The sequence below is a fragment of the Eriocheir sinensis genome, unplaced genomic scaffold (genome assembly GCF_024679095.1).
Source record: "Eriocheir sinensis breed Jianghai 21 unplaced genomic scaffold, ASM2467909v1 Scaffold247, whole genome shotgun sequence".
Classification (NCBI taxonomy): domain Eukaryota; kingdom Metazoa; phylum Arthropoda; class Malacostraca; order Decapoda; family Varunidae; genus Eriocheir; species Eriocheir sinensis.
Genome location: NW_026111551.1, coordinates 234,533 through 257,861, shown reverse-complemented (window position 1 = coordinate 257,861; position 23,329 = coordinate 234,533). Strand labels below are relative to the sequence as shown.

Genomic DNA, 23,329 nt, shown 5'->3' with positions numbered 1-23,329 from the left:
AGCATCCATCCTCCGTTAGGTTACATCACGTCGCAATCACCAGTTTTGTTCCGCTTCTTTCCCGCTGGCTTTGTTTCGTCCAATGATGCGTGGATTCCTTGTTCTCTTATACTTTCTCGTCTCCCTCCCTACCCTTCCTCCCCCTCAGCCTTTTCACTATCATAAGCGGTATTTCTGGGACTGTTTTTGTTAGATCTTCGTTATTTGTCTATGTTATTCTTTGATTCTCGTTACTCCCTCTATTTTATTTATCTTTTTTCCTATGTCTCGTTTCCCTTCCTCTTCCTCCGCTTCTTCACTATCATAAGCGGTATTTCTGGGCTTCTGTTTTTGTAATATCCTCGCTTTTGTCTTTATATTTTTCTTTCTCTTTTGCTTTCTATCTTATTTTTCTCCTGTCGCCCACATTACCAATCCTCTTTCCGCATCCCTTTCCTCTGATCTCATCTTTGTGGTCTCCTTCCTCTTTCCTTTTCAAACCCTCGTATGCGTTTTTTTTTTTTTTTTATCTGCTCGCGCATTGCTTCCTCCTCCCTTCCTTCCTTCCTTCTCCTTCCGCTTATTTTCCCCTCGAGTTCTCTCTTTACCTTTTTTTGTCTTCGCTGTTTTTTTTTACCTTTTTGTTTTCGTCTTGCGTGAATGTGTTTATCTTTTTGCCGTGAGGTGTGGTCTTGTATAACTCTTGGATTTTTTTTTTTTTTTCTCCCCTCTTATTTTTGCGCGTTATTTTTTCTACCGTCGAAGCTTGTATCAACACGCCCCCGCCTCGCTCTGTTAGCATTTACAACGTCTGTGCTTCTGGTCACCTTTTATTCTTCCAACTCCTTCTCTGCCTTCTCTTCCTCCTCCTTGTTTTCCTTTATAGTTTTCTTGTCATCCATTTCCTCTTTCTTTTCCTGCAACATGTCATCTTCATCTTCTTTGTTCTTCTCCTCCTCCTTCCCCTTCTCCTCTGCCTTCTCTTCCTTCTCCTTGTTTTCTTTCATATTTTTCTTCTTATCCATTCCTCTTCCTTCTCCAACATCTCATCTTCCTCTTCTTTCTTCCTCTCCTTCTCCTTCCCCTTCTCCTCTGCCTTCTCTTCCTCCTCCTCTTCCAACTCATCTGCTTCCATTTCCTCCCCGTCACTTTCTATAGAGAGGAAAAGGAGGAGGGAAGGGGTTGTCGGCGTGGGGGGAGGGGGTTGTGTGGGTGGGTGTGGGGAGGTTGTGTGTTGGAGTGAGAGCGGAGTTGTGTGTTGGGGGGGTGAGGTTATGTGTGGGTTGGGGTAAAGGGAAGGGAAGGGTTGCGTAGGGGAGGAGGGAGGGGGGTTCGTGTGGGCTTGTGCGTGGGAAGGACATTGAATTGCTTGAGATAATTCAGTAACACGCCGCTAATATGACACGATTCTTGATACGTTTTTTTTTACATCAAAGGATACGGGTCAAGGGTACAAAAAAAGGAAACAATAATAAAATAAGCTCGCTAATAAAAAAGCCCGTTATATAAAAGCCCGCTATAAAAAAGCCCGCTATAAAAAAGCCCGCTATAAAAAACCCGCTATAAAAAAGCCCGCTAAAAAAATCCCGCTATAAAAAAAAGCCAGCTGTTGTAGGAAGAACGTCTCAAACTGATTAACGTTATTACCCTGGCAAGAGCTACAACTGCATGTAGATTTATGACGAGGTGATGGATGACAAACATTTGGATTTTTCTTTATCGAGTCGAGTCATCCGCCACTGCAACAAGTTCCCTGCGGTAGAATGTAGTGTGAAAACGATCAGATCCTTTGAAAACAATATATTAACCGTTACTTAACCGTGGCAGGAGTTAAGTAAGCATTCTTGTAAGTATGGGCATAAAGTGCACTATTTAGTTACACAAGTCACTTAAGTACTTGGCTGATAGATAAAATTACTAAACCGACAAATTCCTTATAAGTCAACGGGTTTTATGTTGCCTGATCTTTCATGTTTCTATGTTTCCTTAATCTTCTCTTCACCTGTTCTCTTTTTTTTTGCCATTTGTCTCTTACATTTGACATCACACCTTGCCGTTCTCTCTCTCTCTCTCTCTCTCTCTCTCTCTCTCTCTCTCTCTCTCTCTCTCTCTCTCTCTCTCTCTCTCTCTCTCTCTCTCTCTCTCTCTCTCTCTCTCTCTCTCTCTCTCTCTCTCTCTCTCTCTCTTGTTTTTTTGTTTTTTTTGCAAGGTTCACATAACGTTATTTCTATGTATCCTTTTTCTAATTTTTTCGTGTCCTCAAAAAAGTCACTTCCCGTATATAAAACCGATACAGATTTTGTCTACTAAACTCACCTCTCTCTTCTCTTGCCGTCTTCACCCCCCACACCCCAACAACCCCCCACACCCACACCCACAACCCCCTCTCCCCCACCTCCTCCTCCTTCTTTTCTCGTCTCCGCTAGTGTCATTTCCATTTCCAGAGGCTCGTGTTTCGCTCCTTGCCTCACCCTCAGTCTCGCCTCGTGCCCGTAATCCTAGTGGCCCCTCGAGTGCCTTACTTTGACGGACTGGGCGACGCGGCAGCTGCTCCCTCCTTAACCCGGTAGCAGCGACGGACCAAATTTGTGGCTTTACCGTGTAGCAGCGACGGGCCAAATTTGTGCCAAGATATAAACCCCCAAAATAGATAATACATAAACTGATCACAAATGCTCTGATATATATTATGAAATGATTTGTGGGAGTGATGATTTTTTTCTCATTTTTCTCGCTTAGAGGGACCATTAAGAAACATGATCCCCGATGCTCCCTCCTTAATTCACGGCGAGACTACGACCCGAGTTGTTAAAGTTACGACCTCTTATCTTTACAGCGTCTTTTGTTTTACTTCTGGGTTCTCGTATGTGTCCTTTCCGTGTCTTTCTGTGTGTGTGTGTCATTTTGTGTCTGCGTTTCTTGGTTGTCTTTTCGTTTGGTTCTCTGTCTGTCCGTTTTTTTTTTTTTTTTACAACAAAGGAGACAGCTCAAGGGCACAAAAAAAGGAAACAATAATATAAAAAAAGCCCGCTACTCGGTTGTTTTTGGCTCGGTTCTTTTTTTTTTTTTTGGGGGGTTTCTTAGTTGTAGTTTTCTTTTTTTGTCTTTCTTTGTTTCTGTGTTTGTCCTTTTGCTGTGTGTTTGTCTCTCCTTTTGTCTTTCTCTGTCTTCTTTTTTCTGTCTACGTCATTTTCTGTCCTGTCATTTTCTGCTTGTATGTCTGTTTGTCTGTCTCTGCCCTCTTCTGTGTTCATGTATGTCCTGTCTTTTCCTGTGTCTGTCTTGTCAACGTATTATACTCTTACTGTCTTTCTATCTATCTAAATCTCTATGTCTGTTTGTCTCTCTGCAAGCACCGGAGAGGCACTTAAGAGGCAGGGCCGTAAGCAGTGTTTTTTTAGGATTACTGTTTGCAAGCGTCGCGGGTCACGGAACAGGGAAGTGAAGCTATATAACATCCGAGAGTGTGTGTGTGTGTGTGTGTGTGTGTGTGTGTGTGTGTGTGTGTGTGTGTGTCGGCGTCGAAGGGAGGAGGGTGGAGGGACGGTGGATGGAGGTAAGGGAGATGGAGGGACGATGGAAGGAGGGAGGGTGGAGGGACGGTGAATGGAGGTAAGGGAGATTTGGAGGGACTGGATGAAGGGGAGGGAGAGTGTGGATGGGCTGGGAGAGGGGAGGAAGGAAGGGGGGATGTACGCTGGAGGGAGGGGAGGAGGATGGAAGGATGAAAGGAAGGGGAGGAGGAAGGGACGGTGGAGAGTTGATACAAAAGGAGAATGACGTTAATCTCGGTCCAGTGACTTGTTTATTCTTCGACTTTGCCGCGTTTACATATTCATATTTGAAGGTATTTTGGAGACATTCATTTTATAATTTATTTTTCCTCTTTTCTGTATTTATTTTTGTTTCTTTATCTCTTTTGTATTCATCCCAAATTTGGATACGTGTGTTTTTATTAGAGAGTTATTTGTATTTGAAGGTATTTTGGAGACATTCATTTTATCATTTATTTTTCCTCTTCTCTGTATTTATTTTTGTTTCTTTATCTCTTTTGTATTCATCCCAAATTTGGATACGTGTGTTTTTATTAGAGTTATTTGTATTTGAAGGTATTTTGGAGACATTCATTTTATCATTTATTTTTCCTCTTCTCTGTATTTATTTTTGTTTCTTTATCTCTTTTGTATTCATCCCAAATTTCATTCATTTTATAATTTATTTTCCTCTTCTCTGTATTTAGCTGCTTTGTATCCTAAGTTTGGATGCGTGTGTTCTTATCAGAGAATTATTTGTATCTCCACTCACTTACTTATATATCTCAGCTTTTCCAGTGTTTTCTCCCTATTCATTTGTCCTCGGATCATGTTTTTTTCTATTTACTATTTGCTATGATATTTTTTTTTTTTTTAAATAAAAGTATGCCGATTATTATATATGCAAAAAGTGAAAATGTACAAACTCGCTTGCTGGCACGGTCACTGATGAGGGTGTTGGTCAGAGGGGAGAACCCTTTCGGCGGTTCCCGCTGAGTGGATGACTAATTTGAAGAAATTTCTCTCTATTCCCTGCAGTCATAATTACGTAACATTGGTAGTTTTGCAACTAATATTTTCCTTCCAGCAGACATAATTTGGCAGGAAACATTTATCTCTATTCCCTGCAGTCATAATTACGTAACATTGGTAGTTTTGCAACTAATATTTTCCTTCCAGCAGACATAATTTGGCATTAAACATTTATCTCTATTCCCTGCAGTCATAATTACGTAACATTGGTAGTTTTGCAACTAATATTTTCCTTCCAGCAGACATAATTTGGCAGGAAACATTTATCTCTATTCCCTGCAGTCATAATTACGTAACATTGGTAGTTTCGTAATTAATATTCTTCTTTGAGCAGGTATAAGTTTCCCGAAGAAGAGAGGAAAGCAGACTATGAAAATAATGATTGTGTAAGGGGTATTTTTTCCTGGATTTATATTGCTTTTTTATTCTGAGGATAAATCTTTTTTTTTCACGTAACCTCGATAGTTTTGCCATTAATATTTTCCTTTGAGCAGATATAAGTTTCCCGAAGAAGAGAGGAAAACAGACTATGAAACTAATGATTGTGTATGGGGTATATTTTTTTCCTGAATTGGTATTGCTTTTACCACTGAGGACAAATCTTTTTTTATTTTTCACGTAACCTCGATAGATTTGCCATTAATATTTTCCTTTGAGCAGACATTTGTTTCCCGAAGGAGAGAGAGAGAGAGAGAGAGAGAGAGAGAGAGAGAGAGAGAGAGAGAGAGAGAGAGAGAGAGAAGAAAAAGGCTATGGAAGATAATTGTTTATGGGATATTATTTTCCTGGATTTGTATTGCTTTTACCACTAGGGACAAATCTTTTTTTTTTTTTTCACGTAACCTCGATAGTTTTGCAGTTAAAATATTCCTTTGAGTAGACATAAGTTTCCCGAAGAAGAGAGAGCAAACTAGACAATGAAAGTAATGATTGTTTAAGGGACACTATTTTCCTGGATTTGTATTGTCATTACCGCTAAGGACAAATCTTTTTATTTTTTTACTAGGGACAACTTACCAACGAGGAAGTCACATAACAGGCGTAAAGAGAAACGTTAATATTTTATACGGAAAGTCTAGACTATGCAAACAAACATTCAAATAATATAACACGTTCGTAACTGTGTTTATTTTAATATTTGATAAGCTCATAGCGTTCGCTGATAAAAATTGCTCTGAAAAATTTATATATGAGTAGTAGTCCACGCTATAGCCTTTGATGCCCTTTATATAATGTTTGGTTAAGTTCTCGGCGGGCAGAAAATAGTCTCGGTGATTTACAACGCACTAATGAATGCCCTGGACCTTCACCACAACAGAGACATATACAGCAGCGATAACAACACCAACCACCACCACCACCACCACCAGCATAACAGTAACAACCCCTCCTCCCCCCCCCCCACCACTATTATCATCGCAGCAACAACAATAACAACAACCACATGTACTACTCCTACCACCACCACCACCACCTCCATTACCGCTACAAAAAACAATAATAACAACAACAGTATAACTACCGCCACCACCACCACCACCACCAACAACAACAACAACAACAACAACAACAACTACTACTACTACTGCTACTACTACTACTACTACTACTACTACTACTACTACTACTCCCTTTCTTCTGATGTCAACGGTAGCAGACAATCCATTCCTACACTTTCAGAACCGCCATGACGTCTTAGATCGCTTTTCCTTTATTCTTTTTAGCTTCCCTTATCCTTCGTTCCCCTTCCAAGACTATGAACGGATGACAGCGGCGCGGAGGGGAGTAAGAGGTTCAGGATCCTTTTTCTTAGGCGAAGCAATGTGATGTTCTTTTACTGGTGAGGCGCTTCCTTCGGCTCCCCTCTGCGGCACATTCTTCATCCCTTCTGTATGCAAGTTTTCTTTTTTTCGTTGTCCTCCCTCAGATCCTTCCTTCCGCCACTCTCGTCCGGTCCGCTCCTTAGTAATCTGTCAGGAAGGGGATGAACTGACCACTGTTGTTCTTTGCTCTTCTGCTTTTCTTTTGAGTATTTTTCCTTTTGTTTTCTCGTGTTTCCTTCCCTTCCGTGTTTTCTCTCTTTCATACTTTCACATTTTTTTCTTCTTTTTTCCTCTCTTTTTCTATTTCTTCCTTTCTCTGTCTGGCTTTCTTTATTAAATTCTTTCTTTCTTTCTGCGTCTTTCTTTCTCTCTTTCTTTCTTTCGTTCTTTCTTTTTCTTCCTTCTTGTTTGTTGTGATTTGTCCTTTATTGACATTCTCATACTTTGCGTTTTCATCCTTTCCTCAATTTTTCTTTCCTGTGTGTGTGTTTCCTGCCTGCCTGCCTGCGTGCCTGTATGTCTGTCTATCTTCCTGTCTCTCTGTCGGCCTGTCTGTCTGTCTGGTAATCTTTTTCGTTTCTGATTTTGTCTTTACGCAATTCAGATGAAAACGTTTCTGACTTTTGCTGAACTGGACTGTTTGGTATTGCACATGGAAGACAAAACACTATATAGTCAGCACTCCTCAAAAAAGATCTGCCAGTCCACACACCTCTATAAGAAGTCAATTTCGATATATAAAAGGAAACAAGAAATATTACACAAGTTTACCATGCAACCAATCGGCCATGGAAACAAATGAAACAACAAGAGTGCGTGGGACTAAGAGAAAACTGGCAGGGCGTGTATTGGAAAAGGTGCAGGGCAACGACTGAATGACACGTATCAGAAAATCCCAGGAAAACAAGGAGAAAACATTCACTTTTATGCCTGGGAGCGAAGGTAAACATTTACAGCCGGGGGGGGGGACATTTTACTCCCAGGTCACTCATGCAGCTTCCAGTCCTTTCCCTCTCCTTGTAACTCGGAATATTTCACCTGGCGATAAAAGGCGAGAGGGCGGGAGTTGATTGACGTGGGGCGAGGCGAGACGTGAATCGAAGAAGCGTAAGTGTGTCGGTGACGTGAACATTACGATTGGTGATCTGGTGATTGCCTGGCCTGTCTGCGGTGCTGTCGGCTGATGTCACTAACTGAGGTATTTCGTGTGTTCCTTTGGTGTATATTTGTACGTGGGAGGCGATAGTGTGTGTGTGTGTGTGTGTACGTGTCTGTGAGGTAGATAGATTGATAGATAGGAAGAGTAAAAGAGAGAGAGAGAGAGAGAGAGAGAGAGAGAGAGAGAGAGAAAGAAGAGAGAGACTGAGTGACTGAAGTGTTTGATATGGAAAGAGTAAAAGGGAGCAAGAGAAAGAGAGTGAGCGACAGAAGGAATGAGTGATGGCCCGCCAGATTGATAGATGTAACTCAAACATTGCTTCGCGGATGAAGTGGGGACGCGATCCTTATGTCTAAACCAGCCAACCAGCCAGCTGCGTCCTTCACCTGCTCTCCCGCCCCGCGTTCCCATCCCTCGCCCATCATACACGCCGTCATTTTTCTCACCCAGTCCAAAGCCTCCACTGCCACTACCTCGATCACATGCCTTACTTTTCGTGTGAGTATCAACGTCCCCTCCTCCTTTTTCCCATATAGACTTACACTTGGGTTCCCTTCCTGTATTTCGATGTTCTGTGCTCCGACCATATTTGTGTTTGCGCATAAGATGAGAAACTTGTCAGCATTCCTCAAAAAAGATCTATAATATTTGTCTTTGCTGGTATTTTCGTTGTTTTTATGCCATTTTTTTTCCTGCTCCGTATTGTCTCATATTCAAAAAGCATAATGCCTCTAAAAAGGACTCTCTGTAACTCCAACGAAAATTTTTGTATTTGTATTTTCGTTGTTTTTATGCCAGTTATTTTTTTTCCTGCTCCGTATAAAGTCTCATATTCATAAAACATAATGCATCCAAAAAGGACTCTGTAATTCCAACGATTTTTTTTGTATTTGTATTTTTTTTTTGTTGCTCCATACAAGCCTCATATTCATAAAACATACAGCTATACACTCTTCTATATGAGCAGTGATTAGCGGGCATTTGTTCCTCACTTATTTTTTTGTTTTGCCCTTGAGCTGCTTCATTTACTGTAATAACAAAAAAAAAGGGGCTCTTTATCCATACATCCATATCTAGGGTAGGCGGTGGCCGAGCTGGTAGCGTACTGGACCAACATTCGCCGCGTGATGGACGACGCGGGTTCGAATCCTCACGCTACCACTCGGATTTTTCAGTCACCGCCGAGTGGCTTAAAACTACCCACATGCTGTCCTGAAGACCACCCATCAACCCGGACTCTAGAGGAAGCCGTCCAAGGGAATCAAGAACGAGTTCCGGGGGGCAGCATGAGCCAATGCAAGATGGCGCCACTATAAACACTCGCCTGCGCCAGAACGGGCTGGGCCGACCATCAAGCCCCACCTGGAAGAAGCCTTGGGCCGACCATCAGGCCCCACCGGGAAGATGCCTACCGGCACAATAGGCAACAACGTAAAAAAAAAAAAAAATAAATAAACTATTTTTTATACATTTTATTTTACAGTGAAGGACGTAACTAAAGGGCAAAAATAAATGGAAACAAAAAAGCGTCTATCGTGCATCTACTCTCCTTGGAAATACAACGTTGCAGATCGCTACGCAGTTTCTAGTAGTTTTCTTGAGCCTACGCTACAAATTCTGATAAACGGAATGAAAGTCTCGGTGGATCTCCTGCCATATTTAGTGCCTGACTTATTCAGCAGAAAGATAGATTTTCAGCAAGATTTTCACCAGAGTGTCGTTAACTTTTCCATGGTTACAAGACAGTGTTCTACGGACGGAGCGTTAACTTTGTAGGGACGCGGTAAAGTCTACGGACATATCCAGCCACGTTTACATTACTCAGAGGCTTCTATAAGAACATAAAACCATAATGAGTCTGCAAGAGGCCGGTGTACAAGGCAGCTCCTGTGAACCTAACCCCACCTAGAACCACTATCCACTTCCCTGATTGACAATGCATACACCCCGATATTATTTCTTCCACTCTCCCCTTCTTGAACTGTCTGCCTTGTCTGAAACTTGAGGTGAGACAAATAATATAAAAACAAGTAGTACGAGTGTATTTGTGATTGTCAGACAAGCACCATGAGAGTCAGACGGAAATCCAGCCAGTCAGGGGAAGGCTTATGAGCACAACCAAAGCACAAGAGGAACATTTCGTTGTGATACGTTACAGTCTGTCGGGGAAGACGTTACTCATCCTTCTTCTTTTCAATTTCCTCTTCCTATTCTTCCTCCTCCTTCCCCTCCTACTACCCTCTCCTGCTCCTACACCTCCATCTCCTTCCCTCTACTCTTCCTCTTTCTCTCCCCTCAATCCATTCTCCACCACCACCACCTCCACCTCCATCGGGTCTTTCTCCTTATATTGGCCACATACTTTTTCGCTTCCGCCGTCTCGGTCTTATGAGCCTTGATGACATACGAGGCTTGATGACAGTAAGGCGTGAGCGAGGCAGGGGGTTGAGGTGTGTCCGTGGCGGCTGCGACATTATCACTTTTTGTTCGACGACCTTGAGGAGGGTGGGGGATTTAGTTTGAGAATAATGTGTGTGTGTGTGTGTGTGTGTGTGTGTGTGTGTGTGTGTGTGTGTGTGTGTGTGTGTGTGTGTGTGTGTGTGTGTGTGTGTGTGTGTTAAGGCTTTCCTCTGTCTCCAGGTAGATTATCAGGCCTCTACATCATGGCACTGTTTATGTATTTCCATGGTACTGTTGACATTTCCACGGCACTGTTGGCTTTCGCTGGCCTTGAACAGGGTAATGAGAAGTTTAATGTCCATTTACAGACTTGACGTTTGAGCCTCAGTTATTAAAGCATCAATCTCAGCTTCACGCGTTGTAGTTGGGCACAGAACGAACATAGGCAGAGTAGTTGGAGTTCGTTTGGTTATTCGTGATGTTGCTCATTGCGAATCTTGTGCAGGGTAAACTATAGAAGAAGAAAAGAAATAGGCATGTTGGGAAATCTAAAAAACGTGGTCAGATAGCAGCTTAGCGGATGAGAAATTTATAGAAAAAAAAATCCTGCTACTTTTCTGTTTTATACAACGATCACAAATAAGAGAAACACAAACAACTTACAGGATGAGAAAGAAATCGACGGCAAAACAAAACAAAACAAAACAAAACAATCCAACTACTTTTAAATTTTATACTAGGATCACAAACACCGAATCCCCAGGGCAGACTCCAGCAAAGTGATCAGGGCGGTATGATTAACGTTAGGTGAACCAAACAAGAAGAAAAACAGTGAGGCTGAGAGGTGTTAAAAACGTGGTCAGATAGCAACTTTCCGGCTGAGAAATCGACGGGGAAATATAGAAAAAAAAATGCTACTATTTTATCTTATACAATGATCACAAACAAGAGAAACACACTAACAACTTACCGGATGAGAAATCGATCCCCCCCCCCCCCTACCAAAAAAAAAAAAAAAAAGAATCCGTGTACTTTTCTATTTTACACAAAGATTAGACACCAAATCTTATACAACGATCACAAAGAACAGAAACAAAAAACAATTTACCGGATGAAAAATCGATCTCCCCCCGCCTCCCCCCCCCCAAAAAAAAAAAAATAAGTAAAGAAAGAATCCGTGTACTTTTCTATTTTACACAAAGATTAGACACCAAATCTTATACAACGATCACAAAGAAGAGAAACAAAAAAACAACTTACCGGATGATAAATCGATCCCCCTCCGCCTCCCCCCCCCACTAAAAAAAAAGAATGTGTACTTCTCTATTTTACACAGAGATTAGACACCAAATCTTATACAACGATCACAAACAAGAGAAACAAAAACAACAACTTACCGGATGAGACATCTCCCCTCCCCGCCTCCCCCCCCCAGAAAAAAAAAAAGAATCTGTGTACTCTTCTATTCTACACAACGATCACACACACCAAATCCTCAGGGCAGACTCTTACAAAACGATCAGGGCTATATAATTAACGGTTGACATGGTTCATTTTTTGGCTTAGTCGCTGCTGCTGCCTCCTCGTTCATCCTCTCGCCCTACCCCGCCCCGCCGTGCTCTCAGAAGCCCAATAAAGCTTCCGAGAGTGTGTGGTAACAGCACATAAACCTGAGATTAATGGTGTCTGCGGCGCGTCTGAAGAGAAAGGGTCATGGAGGAAAGATTGAGGCAGACACACACAGACACACACTCACACGCACACTTTCAATCTCTTTCTTCCTCTATTTTTTTTTATATCCCCGCCTATAGCGCAGGTAGGCTTTCTTCAGGCAATTTTTTTTTATAGTGGCGCCAGATACGCTTGGCTCATGCTGCCTCCCGGAACTCATTCTTGATTCACTGGACGGTTTCTTCTAGAGTTCGGGTTGATGGGTGGTCTTCTGGACGGCATGTGGGTAGTCTTAGGCCACTCGGCGGTGACTGAAAAATCCCAGGTGGTAGCGTGGGAATTCGAACCGACGTTGTCCATGGCGTGGTGAATGTGAGCCCAGCACGCTAACCACTCAGCCACCGCCTATCTGTATTTCTCTCTCCCTGATTGTTTGTCTACATCTTTCTCTCCTGTCTACCGTTTTTCCACACACTTTCAATCTCTCTCTCTATCTGTATTTCTCTCTCTCTCTCTCTCTGTATCTCTCTCTCTCTCTCTCTCTCTCTCTCTCTCTCTCTCTCTCTCTCTCTCTCTCTCTCTCTCTCTCTCTCTCTCTCTCTCTCTCTCTCTCTCTCTCTCTCTCTCTCTCTCTCTCTCTCTCTCTCTCTCTCTCTCTCTCTCTCTCTCTCTCTCTCTCTCTCTCTCTCTCTCTCTCTCTCTCTCTCTCTCTCTCTCTCTCTCTCTCTCTCTCTCTCTCTCTCTCTCTCTCTCTCCTCTCTCTCTCTCTCTCTCTCTCTCTCTCTCTCTCTCTCTCTCTCCTCTCTCTCCTCCTCTCCTCCGTTTTCCAGGCCAGTTCTTGCACTTACTCGCAATTACGCGCCTCACCGTCTCACTCTCCTTTTCCTTCATTATCCTTCTCCCCCCTTTGCTCATACCCTAATATCCTCCTTCTCCGCCTCACCCCACCTGCTACCACCTCAACTTCCCACAGACTTCCCCCTTCTCTCCCTTTTCCCCTTGGTTACCCACCCTCTCTCGTAACTGATGGCCTCGCTTGTCTTATTATTATTATCAGTGGTAGTAATAGAAGTAGTAGTGGTGGTGGAGATAGTAGTAGTAGTAGTAGTAGTAGTAGTAGTAGTAGGACAGGTCTCACAGGCGTTTCAATTAGGTTCTGTTCTGTGCCTCCCGTGTCCATTTTCGAAGCAAGCGTTACGTAAACATATTAATTTCATCACACCATCTGCTGAGTCTGTCTTCCCTTGCGGCTTTTTATGACAGTTATTTCCCAGCCTGTCACTCTTTCTGTCCATTTTCGTGTTTCCTACATATATGTCCTGAGCACTGACATTTGGTGATCTTAATTGGATTTATTATTTTACTTCTGTCTGTTCTATTTTCATTCTCATCTTTTTGTCCATTATTGTGATTTCCAGCATTGATCTCTTTGCTCATTTGTCAATTTCCTTTCCAGAGATTCAGTGAATGTTCTCGTCTCCGATCCAGATGCCATGACGAGGAGAACGCACTGATTGTAAACAAGCCTTCTCTTCAGGCACAACGAAGGTATGGGTTTCTTGTTTATTCCTATATTTGCCTAGTGGAACTTTTTGAAAACATCCTCAAAGCAAGCAGTTTAGGGGATATGGTATCTCTCTGCCTAACTCTCTTTCTTATATGAAGACTTCCCGGTATTCGTATGAAGTTTAATAGTCGGTGTTTTGTCTTTATTTAAGTAGTTAATTGATTTCCACGATGCCCTGTTGTCCAATCGCAGTCAGGACTTCTGCAGTTTCCACGAGTCAACGGCGTTTTCGTAGCGGTTTTCTGTACTCTATTCTGCTCTCTATTCCTTGATTTATATAAGCTTTCCAGCATCAGTAACTGGAGAGTGTTATTGTTTGCTTCGCTATGGCACGCTCGCCTCGTCTCTGGCTGATGTAGCCCGTAGTCAGTGTTTACTCTGCTGTCATCTCATCCTGTTTTGGTGTCGCTGGTGATGCTATGCTCCAACTTTTCCGACGCACATCCCCGGCCTGGTCCTATCTCTCCCTCAATCTCCTCATCTCGCCATTTCCCTTCAGGTTTCCCTCGCCTATATATTTTTTTTCTCGCATTTTTCAGCCTCCCTCTTTCCTTCCCCTCGCGTTTCTCCTTTCACCCTTTCTCTCTTCGTTCCTTCCAATCCGGCGTCCCGTCACAGCGCAATCCTGAAGATCCGAGAAATTTCATCAGCGAATGCGAGATAGGAAGCGCAAGGCTGAGGTCACCGTCCACCCGTGCGACTGACTGGAGGCTTTAGTGCAGCGGACAGTATTAGTCTTATTCCTGGCTCAGTGAGGGTCTATTGTCACGTTCGTATCCGTCCAGAGAACGTTATTATCGGCGTTTCCTCGATTTCGTTTCGCACTCACTGTTGCGTGTGAGCCTGAGTAAAGCTGCACACACACACACACACACACACACACACACACACACACACACACAAACACACAAGCAGAGAGAGAGAGAGAGAGAGAGAGAGAGAGAGAGAGAGAGAGAGAGAGAGAGAGACCAAATTTCACAGTAAGCCACAAAGTTAGGATGCCCCTGTCATTAGTGTGTCATCACGTGCATCAAGCCAGCCATTCCATTAGGGGAACGTGCTGCCCTTCCCCCTCACAGATCTACCAACCCTCTAACCCATCCCCCTAACAGGCCTACCAACCCCCTAACCCTTTCCCCTACCAGGCCTACCAACCTTCCCAACCTTTCTCTCTCCCCCCACACACACACAAAAAAACCTCCTCTTCTTTTCGTCGCAATCTGGCCATCATTATCCCTCACATTGCATGACCTCTTTCCTCTTCTGTGTCTCGTTCTGTGTCAGCATCTTTTTAATTTTGTCTGTCTGTGTTTGTCTGAGTCTTACATCTTAACATTTGAGTTACATTGATACATGTCCCTCCGTCATTACCATCACTACCACACCACAAGCTCAACTAAGAGACGGTGGTCGAAGGAGAATGCAGATTCGAGTCCCGCCCGCCGCTGTATACAAGCTAGCAATTTTTCAGTCACCGCTGAGTGGCCTAAGACTACCCACGTGCTGTCCTGAACCCCAACTATTAACCCTAACTCTAGATTCTCGTTAAAGAAAAGAGGTTAAAAAATCAGTTCCGGGGGCAGCATGAACCAAGCAAGATGGCGCTTCTATAAACGCTTGCCTGCGCCACAACGGGCCTACCAAGCAAGCCTAACGGTGCCATGGGCGAGACATAAAAACAAACAAACACTTCTACGTAAGCAATTCAGGAGCAGTAAGTAGCGGGCTTATTTTTTCATTATTGTTTTCTTTTTTTTTACGCCCTTGAACTGTCTCCTCTGCTGTAAAAAAACAAAAAACAAACCAAAAAAAAGCATCAAGACATTTGGTAAGAAAGAGATACGTAATTGCATCCACCACCACCTGAGTTACCGTCACCCTCCACCTCCACCACCACCAACAATAATAACAACATCATTCCTAACAACATCACCGCCGTCACCATCACCATCATCAACGACACTTTAACTCTCATTGCCGCTGCACACGAGGTAATGGACGCTTCTGACCCTCATATAATTTCCAACAGTGCTGCAGAAGCGACGCAAATACAAACGGCTCACGCACTTTTGCAATGAATAGCTAGAAATGTGTGGAAATATGCGCACGCTTATGGATGCTTCGTTTTTTTTGATGGCGTGGAGAAATGAAGGGAAGGTGGAGGGAGGGTCGAAGGTGGAGGGTCGAGGGAAGGGGAGTATAGCGTTGAAAAAGGTGGTGTTTTTGTTGGTTCGAGGGGCGAGGGTTTTCTAGTGTGGCGTATTCATTTCTGGAGCATGTTTTGGGGGGAACGAGCTTGTATGACGTATGATATGTGTGGGCGATAAGATTCTTCCTCATCGTGGGATTTTTGTGGCGTCTGGGAGTGTTGAGGTGTGTGTGTGTGTGTGTGTGTGTGTGTGTGTGTGTGTGTGTGTGTGTGTGTGTGTGTGTGTGTGTTTGTGTTTATTTAGTTGCATTTTACTGAATTTGAGTCATTTTTGTATTTTTTATCTGCATATTCATATTTATCTTAGTATTATGTTTGTTTGTGTGTGTGTGTGTGTGTGTGTGTGTGTGTGTGTGTGTGTGTGTGTGTGTGTGTGTGTGTGTGTGTGTGTGTGTGTGTGTGTGTATTTAGTTGCAATTTACTGAATTTGAGTCATTTTTTGTATTTTTCTATCTACATATTCATATTTACTTAGTATTATGTGTTTTTGGTGTGTGTGTAGAGAGAGAGAGAGAGAGGTCCTTCAGTCTTTCATTCGTTCCGTCTTCTTTTTATCCCGCACCCTTCCATTATTCACACTTCAATTTTCATCTCCCCTTCGTTTACTTTTCTTTCTCTTATCAATTCGTCCTCGGGTCTTCATCAGTCAGCCCTCCTACTGCCGCTATACATCAGTGCCTGTTGCGCTATATATCTCTCTCTAGTTTTTGCTTATGGTGTTACCTAGTCGCTTCTGTATTTGCATCCTCTCATTCGTTTCATCCTCTCTCGTTAGTTCGTGAAAAGTAGCAACTGTATTTCACTTCCTAATTCCGTATCACCTGACTTCTTCATATCCTGGCTCTTCCTTCTCCTCCTTTTGTGCCTCCTCATTTTCCTCCTCCTCCTCCTCCAGTTTCTCCTTGTCTTCTCCCTCCCGATTCTGCGCCTGTCCTTCCTCCTTCTGAGTCCACTCCATTTCCACTTCCATTTCCCACACACGGCTAGGAGTCTTGTAGCACGGGCCTGAAACGAACCTGCCTCCCTCGGCCTGTCTCAGCTGACATCGGTGAGGGACAGCCGGGGCCCGAAGGTGGTGGTGCTGGCCGGCGGGAATATGGAGGAGGAGGAGGAGGAGGAGGAGGAGGAGGAGTGCAAGAGGGACAAGAGGAAGCAAGGAGGAGACACAGGGTATGAGATTCAAGAGGCGGTGGTGGTGGTGGTGGTGGTGGTGAGATGGGAATGAGAAAGCGGATAGTAATTTAGAAGAAGAGGCAAAAGGAAAAAGTGGATAAGGGGGAGGAAACGTGGACACATGGACAGCCAGGCAACAGAAAGTCATTTGGCCTTGTCGAGGTTACCCGCTCTAGTGATTTAATTTCGACAGGCACTTCATGTTTGTAGGGCAAATGAAAGCACTTAATTCGTTTGGTAATCTTTTTTTATATTTTTTTTCTTTTTCTTTTACTGCAGAGGAGACAGTGCAAGGGCGTAATAAAGAAGAAGAAAATAATATGAAAAAAAAGCTCGCTACTTACTGCTCCTAAAATTGCAAGGAAGTGGCGGCCTATGCGATCTTTAAAGGAACTAACTGTTTCTGCGCTTACTACTTCTGCCGGAAGGTTGTTGTACTAGCGGATGACTCGGTTTGAAGAGGAACTCCTGCCAATGTCTATGTTACATCGCCTTTCCTGAATAGATAGGCCGTTATACCTATCCTTTGCTATGGACTAGAAGACGTCGCTGATGATATGACGGAATTGAAAGAAACCAGTAGATGACATCCAGGGCCGTATTACTAAACATTTTGTCGCTTAAGTTCACCTATTTGACAAGGCTTTTCTGGGACTTTTGGGCATTTCCAGTAGTTTTTTGACCTGATGGTAGTTTGTCCCTTCTTCTGTAACATGAAACTAAAAAAACACTCATTAGAAATTAATTGCCTCACTCATTGACCTTTAGAAATAGCTGATGTTAGAAGCGAAAGTGTCTTAAACTACCAACCCAGAGTGATACATTGCTCATGCCGCGTCAGGATATGAGGTCAAGGAGACGTGAAATAGATCTTGCTTTGGCTCGTGCGGTGGTGCCTGTAGAGTTTGAACCGCCTAATGGATAATGGACACAAGGACTTCACTGATGAATTAAAGCCTTATAGAAACACACCAGCCATAGTGACACCTCTTGCCACGTCAGGATATGAAGCCAGATGACGTGAAAGGGATCTTGCGCGAGACGTCTAATGGGTAACAGACATGAGAACGTTGCTATGAGACTGAAAAAAACAAACAACTACTACAACCTCCTGAGAGATACTATGTTCCTCATCCCGCGTCAGGATATGAGTTCAAGAGGACGTGAAATTGATCTTGCCTTGGCTCAGTGCTCGCCGTCTCCTGGAGTGTGTCACAAGTCTTGCAGGAAATTACTACCGTGGACAATTTATTTTATCCGTATCAAGCCGCCGTTCCTTCGTCTCGGCCAGCGCAGACCGCCTGATCGTATCGCCCGTGACTCGATAAGTGCGCCGGCGTCCATGAGTCAGCGCGTAAAGTTCGGTGACCAACGCGGAGAAGTTGAAGTTTAGGGCCATAAGGTGCGCCTCTTATCGGAAGGGACGGAAAAGCTATGGACGCTGAATAGAAAGGCATCGGATTTGGAAAGCATTGGAGGTACTGAAGAATTATAAGAGCGTTGATATAGGTGTTTTTTTCTTCATTTATGTGCACGCGTTTGTAATTATCGGAAGACACTGATCGAGGAGCTATAGGCCCTTTGAAAAAAAAAAATATCGTAAACGGAAAGTATTGAAGGACTGTGGAGCTTTAAAAATGATGTTGTTTATAATTATGTGCGCGTGTTGTTAATTGTTTGGTTGCTCGTCGCTGTATCTTTTCTAGCAAAATTTGATCTTTGATATAGTTCGGTGACCAGAACTGAACGGCGTATTCTAGGTGTGGTCTTACAAATACTAAATATAATCTCTTCATAAGTTCGGGTGATTTATAATCAAAGTCTCTTGATATTAATCCTAACATCATATTGGCTTTTTTACTCGCTGCAGAACATTGATCACTCATTTTAAGAGTGTTACTGATAATGACACCAAGATCTTTTTCTTGTTTTACTTCGCTGAGCTCATGTCCTTGAATCTGATATTTAAAGTTAGGATTTTGTTCACCTATGTGCATTACGTTACATTTATCTGCGTTAAAACTCATTTGCCATTTTTCGCTCCAGTCGGCAAGTCTTATTAAGTCTGATTGAATCTTTTCGCAACTTTCATTGTTCATTACCGTACCTCCTAATTTGGTGTCGTCGGCGAATTTGGCTACTTTTGATAGAATATCAGTTTCTAAGTCGTTCACGTAAATTATGAATAGTGTTGGCCCCAGGACCGATCCTTGGGGCACGCCACTGGTGACGGGTTGCCAATCCAATGCTTCACCATTAAGAACTACACGTTGTTCTCTGTCGGTGAGCCAGTCATGAATCCACACACATAGATGGTCGTTAATACCGTGGGAACGCAGTTTAGAAATAAGCCTAACGTGAGGAGCTTTATCAAACGCTTTCTGAAAATCTAGGTAAATTACGTCATATGGGCTTGGGGCGTCCCAACATGTATAAACATCATTGAAAAAAGTTAATAGGTTGGTAAGGCAAGACCGATTACTACGAAATCCGTGCTGACTATCAGTTATCATATCATTTGATTCAAGGAAAGTGATCATTTTATCCCTGATCATTTTTTCGAAGAGTTTAATTAGGACAGACGTAAGGCTGATAGGACGATAATTACTGGCTTGTTTTTTCATCTCCTTTTTCAAAGATCGGGGTAATATTGACTTTTCCAATCGAGAGGCACACTGACCTGTGCTAATGACTTGTTGAATATTAATGTTATGGGTAATTCAACCTGTTGACTACATTCTCTCAACACGCGAGGATATAAATTGTTGAGGCCCGGAGATTTATTTGGATCTATTTTCTGCAGGTACGCACGCACTTCGCTGATATCAATTTCGGTCAATGCAAACTTATGTTCTTCAGGGCCTTGAAAAATTTTCTTCGGGGCTGGAATCGATGTCATGTTCTCTTTTGTAAATACGCTACTAAAGGTTGAATTTAGGACCGACGCCATGCCTTTATCATCACGAATCGTATTGCCACTTAATAGTAGTGGGCCGATATTATTTTAAGTTTTTTGTTTCTTATGTAACTGAAAAATAACCTTGGATTTTCTTGGGATCAAGTGATATTTTCATCTTATTTTCGCGTTTCTGTTTTCTGATTTTCCTTTCGCACTCTCTCTTGACATTGATGTAATTAGTATGAGAATGTGAATTATATGACAAATTAAATTTATTATACATTTTTCTTTTTCGACGATGATTTTTTGTAGGTAATTATTCATCCACAACGGTTTTTGATTATCAGTCCTTCGTGGCTTGAGTGGAATGAATTTATTTACACTTGCAGTGATTTGTGCAGTAAAACGATTATACATTTCTTGAACGCTGACGTTGTTGAGCAAATGATTCCAATTTACTGAAGCCAATTCTCTGTTTAGGTCCATAAAATTTTCTTTACTATAATTAGGTATTAAGAGCGAGTTTGCTCGTGCTTCTGTTTCAATATTTAAAACGCATCTGATTATGTTACGGTCACTGGTTGCAAATGGCTCGCCTACCTTACACGCGATTATGAGGTGGCTGTCGGTCGTGAAGACTAAATCCAGAATGTTATTTCCTCGCGTCGGCGCGGTAACTGTTTGATAAAGAAATGTATCTTGCGCAAAATTTAATAATCTAGTTCCTTCCCTGTCGGCAGATAGTGCAGACCAGTTAACAGAGGGGTTATTGAAGTATCGTGTACAGGCCCCTTGTTATCTCTCTCTACCCATGAGTATCTTTATGCACTGCCATAATTATTATAATCTGCAGCAGCACCAGCATAGTTATCGTCATTATCACCATCATCGTTGTCGTGACCCCAGATGAGCTTATTTTTCAATCTACTCTTTTTTTTAACATTTCCCAAGATTTTCCTGTGTAGTGATGAGTGCACAGCGACCGTCACACTGCCTGCTGGTGACGAGATCCTTAACAGCGTTGATTTCTTGCCTTGAACGTGTGACTTTATTCAAGTTTATTGTCTCGGTGTTGATTCATCGTTTTCCTGATTCATCTTTCAGGACTTATTATTCAAGGCCATTTTCATACTACAGAGTTAACACCACTCCATACATACGTAGTACATAAATGTCTGTGTATCTTTCTCCTGCATGAAAGGGATAATTTTTTGTTACATCCGTCATGTCCATTTTTCACCCAGCAGTTAATCTTCCTTTATTCTTCCATTACTGTTCCTGATATTTAGTTTCACCATATTTCTCATTCATAAAACCCTTTACGAGAGAAACGACGACTCGGGCAAGAGACGCTGTTTAGTAGCAGTGACCGCGGGAGGTGTTCGGGCCAGCCTTACCAAACTGTCGTACTCTGAACATTGCATTTATAATTTTTAGGCTCCAAGACTGTCGTAACTACACTAATAACGATAGAAAATTAAAGTTATCGTTAAAACTATTAAATATTGATTTTTTTTTTTTTTGCTAGAATTATCGGTCAGAATACGAAAATGCAATGCGATGAGTACGATAATTTGGCAACGCTGGTCCGGGCGGGGAGCCAGAGAACGGCTGCTTATTTAACTCTTCTGCTGCAAGTTATCGCCGCGACTGTTCTTCGTCGTTGCCATAACTTCTTCCTTTAAGGGTTTAGTGCTACTGTTTACGGCGGGAAAGAGCACCGATTCATCCTGGCGGCGAGGAGCACACAGAGTGACTTGGGGAGCCGCGAGAATATATTGAGCTACCCTTTGTGCCCGAGACTTTTCAATCGGTTGTTTTTTTCTATACCGTGTGTGTGTGTGTGTGTGTGTGTGTGTGTGTGTGTGTGTGTGTGTGTGTGTGTGTGTGTGTGTGTGTGTGTGTGTGTGTGTGTGTGTGTGTGTGTGCGCGCGCGCGCGCGCGCGCATCCTTATCAACTACGTGTTACCAGATAATGTCTGTGATAGCGGAGACTAAACTAAACTTTGCAGACTTTTTTTTATTTTCATTTATTTTTGGCCTTGAGCTACTTCCTTAAAAAAAAAAAAAACTTGAGGCTGCTCGAAATGCGTTAAAGATATGTATGGAAGTAACTGCGTTGAGGTCTCGTTATCGGCATGTTTTCGGCAGCACTATGACGTTGCTTACTTTTTTTACCACTTTGGGTCGAGAAAGATAGAAAGCAGACCGTTCCCAAAGCTAATAAATTGGCCCGTCGGATCGGGTTGCTGACACGATCCGAATCAGCGCTGATAACTAAAGAGACGTTTGCGTGTGTGTGTGGGGGGGGGTCAGTAAGTAAGTAAGTAAATGTTTATTGCCAATACATTACAGGAACACAATGTTAGGTATTTAATACATTTCATTGTAGCATTGGCTAAGTCCGTCAAGCCGAAGCTTCCCGACATACTTTATTTTTCTTCATATTTTTTTAAGGTTACAGTACGAACCTACCTAATTATATATACAGATAATATATACATACAGTACAGAATACAATTACCCCAAACTATTTTGATCAGTGAGCAGATGACTTTTTAACGATTTCTTAAATAAAGTAAAGTTACCACTGTGTAAGAGTTGATTGATTTCTATTGGCAAAGAACTCCACATATGAGGTCCTGAGCATAACACGCTGTTTCTGAAAAAAACTGTTCTAAACTGTGGGCAAATAAGGTTAACATTATTACTGCGAATGTTCTGCAATGTGCTTACAATACGAAAATGTTGATTTCCATGGAACCGTGCAAGGGATTTATAGAAAAATGATAATAAAAAGTATTTTAATAAAAAGTATTTATGAATACTATTAAAATTAAGAAATTTGTGTGTAGAAAATAAATTATGTGTAGACTCAAATTTGTTAATATAAAACATACACCTAAATATCTTGTTTTGAGCTATTTGCAAGTTCTAGAGAAAGGAGGGCCATGTACATGCCCACACTGATACACAATATATGAAATGAGGATAACAACGTGTAATACATGCTGACAAGTGCTTCTGGTGTAAGGTTGTTTCTTATTCTATATAAAATACCACACATCCTAGACAACTTCGTCACAACAGAGTTAATTTGATATTTCCAATTAATATTATCATCTATGAAAATGCCCAAAAATTTAGTATAATTTACTCGCTCCAACTGTGTTCCCTCAAGTGCCACACGGCATGCTAATTGTGATTGACCGATTTTGAAAGACTATATAATTAGTTTTTGTATCATTCAGACTTAGCTTATTATTTTTTATCCATTTGTAAATAGCTTCTAATTCAGTACAGAGATTTATATGTAAAACATCAATATTCTCATCATCCAATAATAAATTAGTATCTCAGCATAAATGGTATAATTGAATTTAGTACTTGCATTGGTTATGTCATTTATATAAACGAGGAAAATAGTTGGTCCTAAGATAGATCCTCGCGATACACCCTTGTTGACTGGCTTGAAGGAAGAATAGTTTGAATTATAGCACACAGCTTGAAACCTATTTGTGATATAACTTTCGAATAATTTTAAAGGAACACCCCTAACACCAAAGTTACCAAGTTTACTTAAAAGAATTTTGTGAGACAGCGAATCAAAAGCCTTAGACAGGTCCAAAAAAACTCCAGCTAAATAATGTTTATTTTCTAAACATTTATAAACGTTAGAGGAAAATTGCAAAATAGCTGATTCAGTTGAACGGCCTGATCTAAAGCCATGTTGACAGTCTGTAAATAAATTATTCTGTTCAATGAAGTTCACAAGACGAGTTGATAGAGCCTTTTCAAAAACTTTACTAAAAGCTGGAAGAACAGATATAGGTCTATAATTATTATTATTATTTTTTTTTTTTACGTTGTTGCCTATTGCGCCG

General features: G+C 42.0%; 1 long non-coding RNA gene across 1 annotated transcript in view; it reads left to right on the top strand.

Moving 5' to 3' along the window:
* The window catches only part of LOC126991156 (uncharacterized), a 62,633-nt gene that overhangs the window by 27,483 nt on the left and 11,821 nt on the right, over positions 1-23,329 (top strand). Inside the window, exon 3 of the long non-coding RNA XR_007745217.1 lies at positions 13,054-13,145. This is a non-coding gene — a long non-coding RNA (uncharacterized LOC126991156). The remainder of the gene's footprint in view (positions 1-13,053; positions 13,146-23,329) is intronic.